The following is a 15039-nucleotide window of genomic DNA, read 5'->3' as shown; positions in this document are numbered from 1 at the left end:
AAGATGGTTCATTCTGTTTCTATGGAAAATATCATTGGACTTTTGGTAGGGATGTCTTTGAATGTGTACATTAACAGGCCTTCAGCGGGGGACACTGTCAGGGAATGACTTAGGAACAGCATCAGGGCCTTTGCTGGGCCAGCATTATGGTCTCACTGAAAGACATGATCAGGACCTGAGTTAGTCACAACGTCAAGGCTTCAGTTAGGGAAAGTTTCAGGGCTTGAGTTAGGGACAGCCTCAGATATTCACTTAAGGACAGTAACAGGGCTTTCCTTGAGACAGAGTCAGGAACTTGGTGAGAAATGAATCAGGATATTAGCTCAAGATACTGTTCAGATTTTAGTTATTGATTGCAGCAGGGCGCATATTAGGGAAAGATTCTGGGTCATAGTGAGAGATAGTGTCAAGGCCTTTGTTAGGATTAGTCAGTGCTTAGTTAGGGAGAGTATTAGAGTTTAATTTAGGAGAACATGCAGGATATTAGCTTGGGACAGAGTCAGGTTCCGGGCCAGGGATAGTGTCAGGAAATGACCAAGGGAAAGCGTTAAAACCTTAGTTATTGAGAGCATCACGGTCTTAGTTAGGACCAGCAACAAGGCCTAAATCACGACCAGTTCCAGGGCTTCATATAGGGACAGCGTCAGAGCCTAACTAAGGTAGAGCCCAAGTGCCTAAGTGAGGCCTCTCCTTAAGACCTGAGTTAGGGAAAGTGTCAGGGCATGACTTAGGAGCAGCAGAAGGGCCTCTGTGAGATCAACGTTAGGGTCTTCATTAAAGACATTATCAGGGCCTCTGCTAAGGAGAGCCTCAAGGCCTCATTTATGGGCAGCATCAAGAATTACTTTGGGCCAGTTTCAGGACTTTGGTAAGACCTGGGTCAGGATATTACCTCAGGATAATATCAGGACTTTAGATATGGCCAGCAGCTGGACCTTAGTTAGAGACATTGCCAGGGCCTGAGTTAGGAATAGTATTATGGCCTTTGTTAGGTACAGTGTCAGGAACGGTCCTAGGAGTTTTGTCAGTGTCTGAGTTAGCTGTAGTGTCAGGGCCTTTGTTAGGGACAGTGTCAGGGCCTGAGTTAGGACAAGACTCCAGGCCTTAGTTAGGAACAAGCTCACAGCCTCTGGAGCAATTTCAGGGCCTTATTTAGGGACAGCATCAGGGATTTAGTTAGCATAAGAGAGGCCATTCCTGCAAGCACCCTGAAAGCCAACAAACGCAAATGCAAAAGTGAACCATGCATGCTGCTATGAAGGAATATTCCACAACAGTTGAATACATTTGGCTTAAGTTTACCAAGAGTTAAAAATTATTTTTTTAAGAAACCAATATTCACAAGATGAAAGAATTTCATCCTAAAAAATCTCTTTAGCTAAATTGGACATTAGGGAAAGAGAAGGTTAGATTAAGGGCTAGGGCTAGTGTCAGGTAATGACCTAGGTATCGTATCAAGACCTTAGTTACTGAGAGAATCAGGGCCTAATTTTTAAACTGTCAGGGTTTCCAGTAAGGACAGCATCAGAGCCTGGCTTGGGGAGAAGGTCAGGACCTGAGTAAGGCCTTGCATCAAGTCCCTAGCTGAAGACACTGTCAGGACATGACTCCGGAGCAGCATCAGAGCCTTTGTTGGGTCAGCATTCAGGTCATAGTGAAAGACATGAGCAGGGCTTGAGTGAGTCACAGAATCAAGGCCTCGGTTATACAAACATTAAAGGCTTGAGTTACACAGAGCCTCAGGTCTTCACATAAGGACAATGACAGTGCTTTCTTTGGAACAGTGTTAGGATCCTGGATAGAAGTGCATCAGAATATCAGCTAAGGATAGTGCCTGGATTTACTTATTGATTGCACCAGGTCCCTAGTTAGGGACAGATTCCGGGCCTTAGCGAGAGATCGTGTCAAGGCCGTAGGTAGGATTAGTCAAGGCCTTAGTTACGGAGAGTATTAGGGTTTCATTTGGGATAAGATGCAGGACATGAGCTTGGGACAGTGTCAGGTTCCGGGCCAGGGATAGTGTCAGGAAATGTCCAAGGGAAAGCGTTAAAACCTGAGTTATTGAGAGCATCGGGGCCTTGCTTAGGACCAGAGCCAGGCCCTAAATCACGACCACTGCCAGGGCTTCATATACGGACAGCATCAGAGCCTAACTGAGGTACAGCCCAAGTGCCTAAGTGAGGCCTCTCTTTAGGATCTGAGTTAGGGAAAGTGTCAGGGCATGACTTGTGAGCAGCATAAAGGCCTCTGTGGGATCAACGTTAGGGTCTTCATTAAAGACATTATCAGGGCCTCTGTTAAGCAGAGCCTCAGGGCCTCCTTTATGGACAGCATCAAGGATTAATTTGGGCCAGTTTCAGGACCTTGGTAAGACCTGGGTCCAGGATATTAGCTCAGGATACTATCAGGACTTTAGATATGGCCGGCAGCTGGGCCTTAGTTAGCGACAGTGCCAGGGCCTGAGGTAGGACTAGCATCATGGCCTTTGTTAGGTACAGTGTCAGAGACGGAGCTAGGAGTTTTTTCAGGGTCTGAGTTCGGTGTAGTGTCAGGGCCTGAGTTAGGACAAGTCTCCAGGCCTTAGTTAGGGAGAGTTTCACAGCCTCGGGAGTAATTTCAGGGCCTTATTTAGGGACAGCATCAGGGATTTAGTTAGCATGAGAGGAGCCATTCCTGCTAGCACCTTGAAAGCCGACACACGCAAATGCAAAAGTGAACCATGCACGCTGCTGTGAAGGAATATTCCACAGCAGTTGAGTACATTTTCTTTAAGGTTAACAAGAGTTTAAAAATTATTTTTTTAAGGAAACAATATTCACGAGTTGCAAGAATTTCATCCTAAAGAAGAATCTCTTTAGCTAAACTGGACATTAGTTAAGGACAAGGTTAGGTTAAGGTCTAGGGCTAGTGTCAGTTAAAATGACCTAGGGTTGGTGTCAAGGCCTCAGTTACATAGAGAATCAGGGCCTAATTTATGACCTTTGTCAAGGTTTCTGGTAGGGACAGCGTCAGAGCCTGACATAGGGAGAGCGTCAGGGCCTGGGTGAGGCCTTGCGTCAGCCCCCTAGCTGCAGACACTGTCAGGGCGTGACTTAGGGGCAGCATCACAGGCTTTGTTGGGTCAGCATTCGGGTCATAGTGAAAGACATGAGCAGGGCTTGAGTGAGTCACAGAATCAAGGCCTCGGTTATGGAAAGCTTCAGGGCCTGAGTTAGGCAGAGCCTCCGGTATTCACTTAAGGACAGTAACAGGGCTTTCTTTGGGACAGTGTCAGGATTGTGGATAGAAGTGCGTCAGAATATCGGCTCAGGATAGTGTCTGGATTTTAGTTATGGATTGCAACAGGTCCCATGTTAGGGACAGATTCCGGGCCTTAGTGAGAGATAGTTGTCAAGACCTTAGTTACTGAGAGCATCAGGGCCTCCGTTTTGAAGCAATGTCAGGGCTTCAGATGAAAACAGCATCACGGACTGGCTTGGGGCGAGTGACACGGCCTGAGTGAGGCCCAGCGTCTGTCCGTTAGCTGGGGCCACTCTCAGGGCATGACACAGGAGCAGCATCAGTGCCTTTGTTGGATCAGCATTATGGTCTTCGTTAAAGACATGATCAGGCCTTCTCTTAGGGACAGCGTCAGGGCTTACTTAGGGACATTTTCAGGACCTTGGTAAGTGATGGGTTGGTAAATTAGCTCAGGAGAGTGTGAGGACTTTAGATATTGAGGGCAACAGGGCCCTAGTCAGGGACAGTGTGAGGCCCTGACTCAGGACGAACATCCAGGCCTTAGTTAGTGACAGTGTCACGGCGTTGGGACTCAATTCAGGTCCTGAAGTCGGCACAGCATAAGAGCTTCAGTTGGCATAAGAGGCAAGATATTAGCTAGGTACAGGGTGGGGGTAAACTCTAGGGATCGTGTCAGCAAACGACCTAGGGATAGCGTCAAGGCCTGAGTTACTGAGAACCTCAGGGGCTTATTTAGGACCAGCATCAGGGCCGGACAGAGGGCCAGCAACAAGGCCTGAGTGAGACCCAGTGTCAGGCCCCCTGGCTGGAGGCACCGTCAGGGCGTGTCCTGGGAGCAGCAGCAGGGCCTTTGTTGGGTCAGCATTCGCATCATAACGAAAGACATCAAGAGGGCCTGAGTGAGTCACAGAATCCAGGCCTCAGTCAGGGAAAGCTTCAGGGCCTGAGTTTGGCACAGCCTCAGCTCTTACTTCAGGAAAGCGACAGGGCTTTCTTTGGGACAGGGTCAGGACCCTGGTTAGAAATGTGTCAGGATATTAGCTCAGGAGAGTGTCCGGATTTTAGATATTGATTGTAGCACGTCCCATGTTAGGGACAAGTTGCAGGCCTTAGTGAGAGATAGTGTCAGGGACTTAGTTAGGATTAGTCAGGGCCTTAGTTAGGCAGAGTATTAGGGTTTCAGTTAGGATCAGATGCAGGGCATCAGCTTGGGACAGAGTCACGTTCCGAGCCAGGGATAGTGTGAGGAAATGACGTAGGGTTGCTGTCAAGACCTTAGTTACTTAGAGAATCAGGGCCTAATTGAGGACCTGTGTCAGGGCTTCGTGTAGGGAAAGCATCAGAACCTCACTTAGGGAGAACATCTAGGCCTGAGTGAAGCCTAGCGTCAGCCCCCTAGCTGGAGACACAGTCAGGGCACGACGGAGGAGCAGCATCAGGGCCTTTGTTGGTTCGGCATTCGGGTCATAGTGAAAGACATGAGCAGGTCCCGAGTGAGTCACAGAATCCAGGCCTCCGTTAGGGAAAGCTTCAGGGCCTGAGTTAGGCAGAGCCTCCGGTATTCACTCAAGGACAGTAACAGGGCACTCTCTGGGACAGTGTCAGGATCGTGGATAGAAGTGCGTCAGAACGTGAGCTCAGGATAGTGTCTGGATTTTACTTATTGATTGCAGCAGGTCCCATGTTAGGGACAGATTCCGGGCCTTAGCGAGAGGTCGTGTCAAGGCCTTAGGTAGGATTAGTCAGGGCCTTCGTTACGGAGAGTGTTAGGGTTTCATTTAGGATAAGATGCAGGACATGAGCTTGGGACAGAGTCAGGTTCCGGGCCAGGGATAGTGTCAGGAAACGACCAAGGGAAAGGGTTAAAACCTGAGTTATTGAGAGCATCGGGGCCTTGCCTAGGACCAGAGCCAGGCCCTAAATCACGACCACTGCCAGGGCTTCATATACGGACAGCATCAGAGCCTAACTGAGGTACAGCCCAAGTGCCTAAGTGAGGCCTCTCTTTAGGATCTGAGTTAGGGAAAGTGTCAGGGCATGACTTGTGAGCAGCATAAAGGCCTCTGTGGGATCAACGTTAGGGTCTTCATTAAAGACATTATCAGGGCCTCTGTTAAGCAGAGCCTCAGGGCCTCCTTTATGGACAGCATCAAGGATTAATTTGGGCCAGTTTCAGGACCTTGGTTAGACCTGGGTCCAGGATATTAGCTCAGGATACTATCAGGACTTTAGATATGGCCGGCAGCTGGGCCTTAGTTAGCGACAGTGCCAGGGCCTGAGGTAGGACTAGCATCATGGCCTTTGTTAGGTACAGTGTCAGAGACGGAGCTAGGAGTTTTTTCAGGGTCTGAGTTCGGTGTAGTGTCAGGGCCTGAGTTAGGACAAGTCTCCAGGCCTTAGTTAGGGAGAGTTTCACAGCCTCGGGAGTAATTTCAGGGCCTTATTTAGGGACAGCATCAGGGATTTAGTTAGCATGAGAGGAGCCATTCCTGCTAGCACCTTGAAAGCCGACACACGCAAATGCAAAAGTGAACCATGCACGCTGCTGTGAAGGAATATTCCACAGCAGTTGAGTACATTTTCTTTAAGGTTAACAAGAGTTTAAAAATTATTTTTTTAAGGAAACAATATTCACGAGTTGCAAGAATTTCATCCTAAAGAAGAATCTCTTTAGCTAAACTGGACATTAGTTAAGGACAAGGTTAGGTTAAGGTCTAGGGCTAGTGTCAGTTAAAATGACCTAGGGTTGGTGTCAAGGCCTCAGTTACATAGAGAATCAGGGCCTAATTTATGACCTTTGTCAAGGTTTCTGGTAGGGACAGCGTCAGAGCCTGACATAGGGAGAGCGTCAGGGCCTGGGTGAGGCCTTGCGTCAGCCCCCTAGCTGCAGACACTGTCAGGGCGTGACTTAGGGGCAGCATCACAGGCTTTGTTGGGTCAGCATTCGGGTCATAGTGAAAGACATGAGCAGGGCTTGAGTGAGTCACAGAAGCAAGGCCTCGGTTATGGAAAGCTTCAGGGCCTGAGTTAGGCAGAGCCTCCGGTATTCACTTAAGGACAGTAACAGGGCTTTCTTTGGGACAGTGTCAGGATTGTGGATAGAAGTGCGTCAGAATATCGGCTCAGGATAGTGTCTGGATTTTAGTTATGGATTGCAACAGGTCCCATGTTAGGGACAGATTCCGGGCCTTAGTGAGAGATAGTTGTCAAGACCTTAGTTACTGAGAGCATCAGGGCCTCCGTTTTGAAGCAATGTCAGGGCTTCAGATGAAAACAGCATCACGGACTGGCTTGGGGCGAGTGACACGGCCTGAGTGAGGCCCAGCGTCTGTCCGTTAGCTGGGGCCACTCTCAGGGCATGACACAGGAGCAGCATCAGTGCCTTTGTTGGATCAGCATTATGGTCTTCGTTAAAGACATGATCAGGCCTTCTCTTAGGGACAGCGTCAGGGCTTACTTAGGGACATTTTCAGGACCTTGGTAAGTGATGGGTTGGTAAATTAGCTCAGGAGAGTGTGAGGACTTTAGATATTGAGGGCAACAGGGCCCTAGTCAGGGACAGTGTGAGGCCCTGACTCAGGACGAACATCCAGGCCTTAGTTAGTGACAGTGTCACGGCGTTGGGACTCAATTCAGGTCCTGAAGTCGGCACAGCATAAGAGCTTCAGTTGGCATAAGAGGCAAGATATTAGCTAGGTACAGGGTGGGGGTAAACTCTAGGGATCGTGTCAGCAAACGACCTAGGGATAGCGTCAAGGCCTGAGTTACTGAGAACCTCAGGGGCTTATTTAGGACCAGCATCAGGGCCGGACAGAGGGCCAGCAACAAGGCCTGAGTGAGACCCAGTGTCAGGCCCCCTGGCTGGAGGCACCGTCAGGGCGTGTCCTGGGAGCAGCAGCAGGGCCTTTGTTGGGTCAGCATTCGCATCATAACGAAAGACATCAAGAGGGCCTGAGTGAGTCACAGAATCCAGGCCTCAGTCAGGGAAAGCTTCAGGGCCTGAGTTTGGCACAGCCTCAGCTCTTACTTCAGGAAAGCGACAGGGCTTTCTTTGGGACAGGGTCAGGACCCTGGTTAGAAATGTGTCAGGATATTAGCTCAGGAGAGTGTCCGGATTTTAGTTATTGATTGTAGCACGTCCCATGTTAGGGACAAGTTGCAGGCCTTAGTGAGAGATAGTGTCAGGGACTTAGTTAGGATTAGTCAGGGCCTTAGTTAGGCAGAGTATTAGGGTTTCAGTTAGGATCAGATGCAGGGCATCAGCTTGGGACAGAGTCACGTTCCGAGCCAGGGATAGTGTGAGGAAATGACGTAGGGTTGCTGTCAAGACCTTAGTTACTTAGAGAATCAGGGCCTAATTGAGGACCTGTGTCAGGGCTTCGTGTAGGGAAAGCATCAGAACCTCACTTAGGGAGAACATCTAGGCCTGAGTGAAGCCTAGCGTCAGCCCCCTAGCTGGAGACACAGTCAGGGCACGACGGAGGAGCAGCATCAGGGCCTTTGTTGGTTCGGCATTCGGGTCATAGTGAAAGACATGAGCAGGTCCCGAGTGAGTCACAGAATCCAGGCCTCCGTTAGGGAAAGCTTCAGGGCCTGAGTTAGGCAGAGCCTCCGGTATTCACTCAAGGACAGTAACAGGGCACTCTCTGGGACAGTGTCAGGATCGTGGATAGAAGTGCGTCAGAACGTGAGCTCAGGATAGTGTCTGGATTTTACTTATTGATTGCAGCAGGTCCCATGTTAGGGACAGATTCCGGGCCTTAGCGAGAGGTCGTGTCAAGGCCTTAGGTAGGATTAGTCAGGGCCTTCGTTACGGAGAGTGTTAGGGTTTCATTTAGGATAAGATGCAGGACATGAGCTTGGGACAGAGTCAGGTTCCGGGCCAGGGATAGTGTCAGGAAACGACCAAGGGAAAGGGTTAAAACCTGAGTTATTGAGAGCATCGGGGCCTTGCCTAGGACCAGAGCCAGGCCCTAAATCACGACCACTGCCAGGGCTTCATATACGGACAGCATCAGAGCCTAACTGAGGTACAGCCCAAGTGCCTAAGTGAGGCCTCTCTTTAGGATCTGAGTTAGGGAAAGTGTCAGGGCATGACTTGTGAGCAGCATAAAGGCCTCTGTGGGATCAACGTTAGGGTCTTCATTAAAGACATTATCAGGGCCTCTGTTAAGCAGAGCCTCAGGGCCTCCTTTATGGACAGCATCAAGGATTAATTTGGGCCAGTTTCAGGACCTTGGTTAGACCTGGGTCCAGGATATTAGCTCAGGATACTATCAGGACTTTAGATATGGCCGGCAGCTGGGCCTTAGTTAGCGACAGTGCCAGGGCCTGAGGTAGGACTAGCATCATGGCCTTTGTTAGGTACAGTGTCAGAGACGGAGCTAGGAGTTTTTTCAGGGTCTGAGTTCGGTGTAGTGTCAGGGCCTGAGTTAGGACAAGTCTCCAGGCCTTAGTTAGGGAGAGTTTCACAGCCTCGGGAGTAATTTCAGGGCCTTATTTAGGGACAGCATCAGGGATTTAGTTAGCATGAGAGGAGCCATTCCTGCTAGCACCTTGAAAGCCGACACACGCAAATGCAAAAGTGAACCATGCACGCTGCTGTGAAGGAATATTCCACAGCAGTTGAGTACATTTTCTTTAAGGTTAACAAGAGTTTAAAAATTATTTTTTTAAGGAAACAATATTCACGAGTTGGAAGAATTTCATCCTAAAGAAGAATCTCTTTAGCTAAACTGGACATTAGTTAAGGACAAGGTTAGGTTAAGGTCTAGGGCTAGTGTCAGTTAAAATGACCTAGGGTTGGTGTCAAGGCCTCAGTTACATAGAGAATCAGGGCCTAATTTATGACCTTTGTCAAGGTTTCTGGTAGGGACAGCGTCAGAGCCTGACATAGGGAGAGCGTCAGGGCCTGGGTGAGGCCTTGCGTCAGCCCCCTAGCTGCAGACACTGTCAGGGCGTGACTTAGGGGCAGCATCACAGGCTTTGTTGGGTCAGCATTCGGGTCATAGTGAAAGACATGAGCAGGGCTTGAGTGAGTCACAGAATCAAGGCCTCGGTTATGGAAAGCTTCAGGGCCTGAGTTAGGCAGAGCCTCCGGTATTCACTTAAGGACAGTAACAGGGCTTTCTTTGGGACAGTGTCAGGATTGTGGATAGAAGTGCGTCAGAATATCGGCTCAGGATAGTGTCTGGATTTTAGTTATGGATTGCAACAGGTCCCATGTTAGGGACAGATTCCGGGCCTTAGTGAGAGATAGTTGTCAAGACCTTAGTTACTGAGAGCATCAGGGCCTCCGTTTTGAAGCAATGTCAGGGCTTCAGATGAAAACAGCATCACGGACTGGCTTGGGGCGAGTGACACGGCCTGAGTGAGGCCCAGCGTCTGTCCGTTAGCTGGGGCCACTCTCAGGGCATGACACAGGAGCAGCATCAGTGCCTTTGTTGGATCAGCATTATGGTCTTCGTTAAAGACATGATCAGGCCTTCTCTTAGGGACAGCGTCAGGGCTTACTTAGGGACATTTTCAGGACCTTGGTAAGTGATGGGTTGGTAAATTAGCTCAGGAGAGTGTGAGGACTTTAGATATTGAGGGCAACAGGGCCCTAGTCAGGGACAGTGTGAGGCCCTGACTCAGGACGAACATCCAGGCCTTAGTTAGTGACAGTGTCACGGCGTTGGGACTCAATTCAGGTCCTGAAGTCGGCACAGCATAAGAGCTTCAGTTGGCATAAGAGGCAAGATATTAGCTAGGTACAGGGTGGGGGTAAACTCTAGGGATCGTGTCAGCAAACGACCTAGGGATAGCGTCAAGGCCTGAGTTACTGAGAACCTCAGGGGCTTATTTAGGACCAGCATCAGGGCCGGACAGAGGGCCAGCAACAAGGCCTGAGTGAGACCCAGTGTCAGGCCCCCTGGCTGGAGGCACCGTCAGGGCGTGTCCTGGGAGCAGCAGCAGGGCCTTTGTTGGGTCAGCATTCGCATCATAACGAAAGACATCAAGAGGGCCTGAGTGAGTCACAGAATCCAGGCCTCAGTCAGGGAAAGCTTCAGGGCCTGAGTTTGGCACAGCCTCAGCTCTTACTTCAGGAAAGCGACAGGGCTTTCTTTGGGACAGGGTCAGGACCCTGGTTAGAAATGTGTCAGGATATTAGCTCAGGAGAGTGTCCGGATTTTAGATATTGATTGTAGCACGTCCCATGTTAGGGACAAGTTGCAGGCCTTAGTGAGAGATAGTGTCAGGGACTTAGTTAGGATTAGTCAGGGCCTTAGTTAGGCAGAGTATTAGGGTTTCAGTTAGGATCAGATGCAGGGCATCAGCTTGGGACAGAGTCACGTTCCGAGCCAGGGATAGTGTGAGGAAATGACGTAGGGTTGCTGTCAAGACCTTAGTTACTTAGAGAATCAGGGCCTAATTGAGGACCTGTGTCAGGGCTTCGTGTAGGGAAAGCATCAGAACCTCACTTAGGGAGAACATCTAGGCCTGAGTGAAGCCTAGCGTCAGCCCCCTAGCTGGAGACACAGTCAGGGCACGACGGAGGAGCAGCATCAGGGCCTTTGTTGGTTCGGCATTCGGGTCATAGTGAAAGACATGAGCAGGTCCCGAGTGAGTCACAGAATCCAGGCCTCCGTTAGGGAAAGCTTCAGGGCCTGAGTTAGGCAGAGCCTCCGGTATTCACTCAAGGACAGTAACAGGGCACTCTCTGGGACAGTGTCAGGATCGTGGATAGAAGTGCGTCAGAACGTGAGCTCAGGATAGTGTCTGGATTTTACTTATTGATTGCAGCAGGTCCCATGTTAGGGACAGATTCCGGGCCTTAGCGAGAGGTCGTGTCAAGGCCTTAGGTAGGATTAGTCAGGGCCTTCGTTACGGAGAGTGTTAGGGTTTCATTTAGGATAAGATGCAGGACATGAGCTTGGGACAGAGTCAGGTTCCGGGCCAGGGATAGTGTCAGGAAACGACCAAGGGAAAGGGTTAAAACCTGAGTTATTGAGAGCATCGGGGCCTTGCCTAGGACCAGAGCCAGGCCCTAAATCACGACCACTGCCAGGGCTTCATATACGGACAGCATCAGAGCCTAACTGAGGTACAGCCCAAGTGCCTAAGTGAGGCCTCTCTTTAGGATCTGAGTTAGGGAAAGTGTCAGGGCATGACTTGTGAGCAGCATAAAGGCCTCTGTGGGATCAACGTTAGGGTCTTCATTAAAGACATTATCAGGGCCTCTGTTAAGCAGAGCCTCAGGGCCTCCTTTATGGACAGCATCAAGGATTAATTTGGGCCAGTTTCAGGACCTTGGTAAGACCTGGGTCCAGGATATTAGCTCAGGATACTATCAGGACTTTAGATATGGCCGGCAGCTGGGCCTTAGTTAGCGACAGTGCCAGGGCCTGAGGTAGGACTAGCATCATGGCCTTTGTTAGGTACAGTGTCAGAGACGGAGCTAGGAGTTTTTTCAGGGTCTGAGTTCGGTGTAGTGTCAGGGCCTGAGTTAGGACAAGTCTCCAGGCCTTAGTTAGGGAGAGTTTCACAGCCTCGGGAGTAATTTCAGGGCCTTATTTAGGGACAGCATCAGGGATTTAGTTAGCATGAGAGGAGCCATTCCTGCTAGCACCTTGAAAGCCGACACACGCAAATGCAAAAGTGAACCATGCACGCTGCTGTGAAGGAATATTCCACAGCAGTTGAGTACATTTTCTTTAAGGTTAACAAGAGTTTAAAAATTATTTTTTTAAGGAAACAATATTCACGAGTTGCAAGAATTTCATCCTAAAGAAGAATCTCTTTAGCTAAACTGGACATTAGTTAAGGACAAGGTTAGGTTAAGGTCTAGGGCTAGTGTCAGTTAAAATGACCTAGGGTTGGTGTCAAGGCCTCAGTTACATAGAGAATCAGGGCCTAATTTATGACCTTTGTCAAGGTTTCTGGTAGGGACAGCATCAGAGCCTGACATAGGGAGAGCGTCAGGGCCTGGGTGAGGCCTTGCGTCAGCCCCCTAGCTGCAGACACTGTCAGGGCGTGACTTAGGGGCAGCATCACAGGCTTTGTTGGGTCAGCATTCGGGTCATAGTGAAAGACATGAGCAGGGCTTGAGTGAGTCACAGAATCAAGGCCTCGGTTATGGAAAGCTTCAGGGCCTGAGTTAGGCAGAGCCTCCGGTATTCACTTAAGGACAGTAACAGGGCTTTCTTTGGGACAGTGTCAGGATTGTGGATAGAAGTGCGTCAGAATATCGGCTCAGGATAGTGTCTGGATTTTAGTTATGGATTGCAACAGGTCCCATGTTAGGGACAGATTCCGGGCCTTAGTGAGAGATAGTTGTCAAGACCTTAGTTACTGAGAGCATCAGGGCCTCCGTTTTGAAGCAATGTCAGGGCTTCAGATGAAAACAGCATCACGGACTGGCTTGGGGCGAGTGACACGGCCTGAGTGAGGCCCAGCGTCTGTCCGTTAGCTGGGGCCACTCTCAGGGCATGACACAGGAGCAGCATCAGTGCCTTTGTTGGATCAGCATTATGGTCTTCGTTAAAGACATGATCAGGCCTTCTCTTAGGGACAGCGTCAGGGCTTACTTAGGGACATTTTCAGGACCTTGGTAAGTGATGGGTTGGTAAATTAGCTCAGGAGAGTGTGAGGACTTTAGATATTGAGGGCAACAGGGCCCTAGTCAGGGACAGTGTGAGGCCCTGACTCAGGACGAACATCCAGGCCTTAGTTAGTGACAGTGTCACGGCGTTGGGACTCAATTCAGGTCCTGAAGTCGGCACAGCATAAGAGCTTCAGTTGGCATAAGAGGCAAGATATTAGCTAGGTACAGGGTGGGGGTAAACTCTAGGGATCGTGTCAGCAAACGACCTAGGGATAGCGTCAAGGCCTGAGTTACTGAGAACCTCAGGGGCTTATTTAGGACCAGCATCAGGGCCGGACAGAGGGCCAGCAACAAGGCCTGAGTGAGACCCAGTGTCAGGCCCCCTGGCTGGAGGCACCGTCAGGGCGTGTCCTGGGAGCAGCAGCAGGGCCTTTGTTGGGTCAGCATTCGCATCATAACGAAAGACATCAAGAGGGCCTGAGTGAGTCACAGAATCCAGGCCTCAGTCAGGGAAAGCTTCAGGGCCTGAGTTTGGCACAGCCTCAGCTCTTACTTCAGGAAAGCGACAGGGCTTTCTTTGGGACAGGGTCAGGACCCTGGTTAGAAATGTGTCAGGATATTAGCTCAGGAGAGTGTCCGGATTTTAGTTATTGATTGTAGCACGTCCCATGTTAGGGACAAGTTGCAGGCCTTAGTGAGAGATAGTGTCAGGGACTTAGTTAGGATTAGTCAGGGCCTTAGTTAGGCAGAGTATTAGGGTTTCAGTTAGGATCAGATGCAGGGCATCAGCTTGGGACAGAGTCACGTTCCGAGCCAGGGATAGTGTGAGGAAATGACGTAGGGTTGCTGTCAAGACCTTAGTTACTTAGAGAATCAGGGCCTAATTGAGGACCTGTGTCAGGGCTTCGTGTAGGGAAAGCATCAGAACCTCACTTAGGGAGAACATCTAGGCCTGAGTGAAGCCTAGCGTCAGCCCCCTAGCTGGAGACACAGTCAGGGCACGACGGAGGAGCAGCATCAGGGCCTTTGTTGGTTCGGCATTCGGGTCATAGTGAAAGACATGAGCAGGTCCCGAGTGAGTCACAGAATCCAGGCCTCCGTTAGGGAAAGCTTCAGGGCCTGAGTTAGGCAGAGCCTCCGGTATTCACTCAAGGACAGTAACAGGGCACTCTCTGGGACAGTGTCAGGATCGTGGATAGAAGTGCGTCAGAACGTGAGCTCAGGATAGTGTCTGGATTTTACTTATTGATTGCAGCAGGTCCCATGTTAGGGACAGATTCCGGGCCTTAGCGAGAGGTCGTGTCAAGGCCTTAGGTAGGATTAGTCAGGGCCTTCGTTACGGAGAGTGTTAGGGTTTCATTTAGGATAAGATGCAGGACATGAGCTTGGGACAGAGTCAGGTTCCGGGCCAGGGATAGTGTCAGGAAACGACCAAGGGAAAGGGTTAAAACCTGAGTTATTGAGAGCATCGGGGCCTTGCCTAGGACCAGAGCCAGGCCCTAAATCACGACCACTGCCAGGGCTTCATATACGGACAGCATCAGAGCCTAACTGAGGTACAGCCCAAGTGCCTAAGTGAGGCCTCTCTTTAGGATCTGAGTTAGGGAAAGTGTCAGGGCATGACTTGTGAGCAGCATAAAGGCCTCTGTGGGATCAACGTTAGGGTCTTCATTAAAGACATTATCAGGGCCTCTGTTAAGCAGAGCCTCAGGGCCTCCTTTATGGACAGCATCAAGGATTAATTTGGGCCAGTTTCAGGACCTTGGTAAGACCTGGGTCCAGGATATTAGCTCAGGATACTATCAGGACTTTAGATATGGCCGGCAGCTGGGCCTTAGTTAGCGACAGTGCCAGGGCCTGAGGTAGGACTAGCATCATGGCCTTTGTTAGGTACAGTGTCAGAGACGGAGCTAGGAGTTTTTTCAGGGTCTGAGTTCGGTGTAGTGTCAGGGCCTGAGTTAGGACAAGTCTCCAGGCCTTAGTTAGGGAGAGTTTCACAGCCTCGGGAGTAATTTCAGGGCCTTATTTAGGGACAGCATCAGGGATTTAGTTAGCATGAGAGGAGCCATTCCTGCTAGCACCTTGAAAGCCGACACACGCAAATGCAAAAGTGAACCATGCACGCTGCTGTGAAGGAATATTCCACAGCAGTTGAGTACATTTTCTTTAAGGTTAACAAGAGTTTAAAAATTATTTTTTTAAGGAAACAATAT

This window comes from Kogia breviceps, chromosome 9 (assembly GCF_026419965.1).
Source record: "Kogia breviceps isolate mKogBre1 chromosome 9, mKogBre1 haplotype 1, whole genome shotgun sequence".
NCBI lineage: Eukaryota > Metazoa > Chordata > Mammalia > Artiodactyla > Physeteridae > Kogia > Kogia breviceps.
This window is presented reverse-complemented; position numbering follows the sequence as displayed.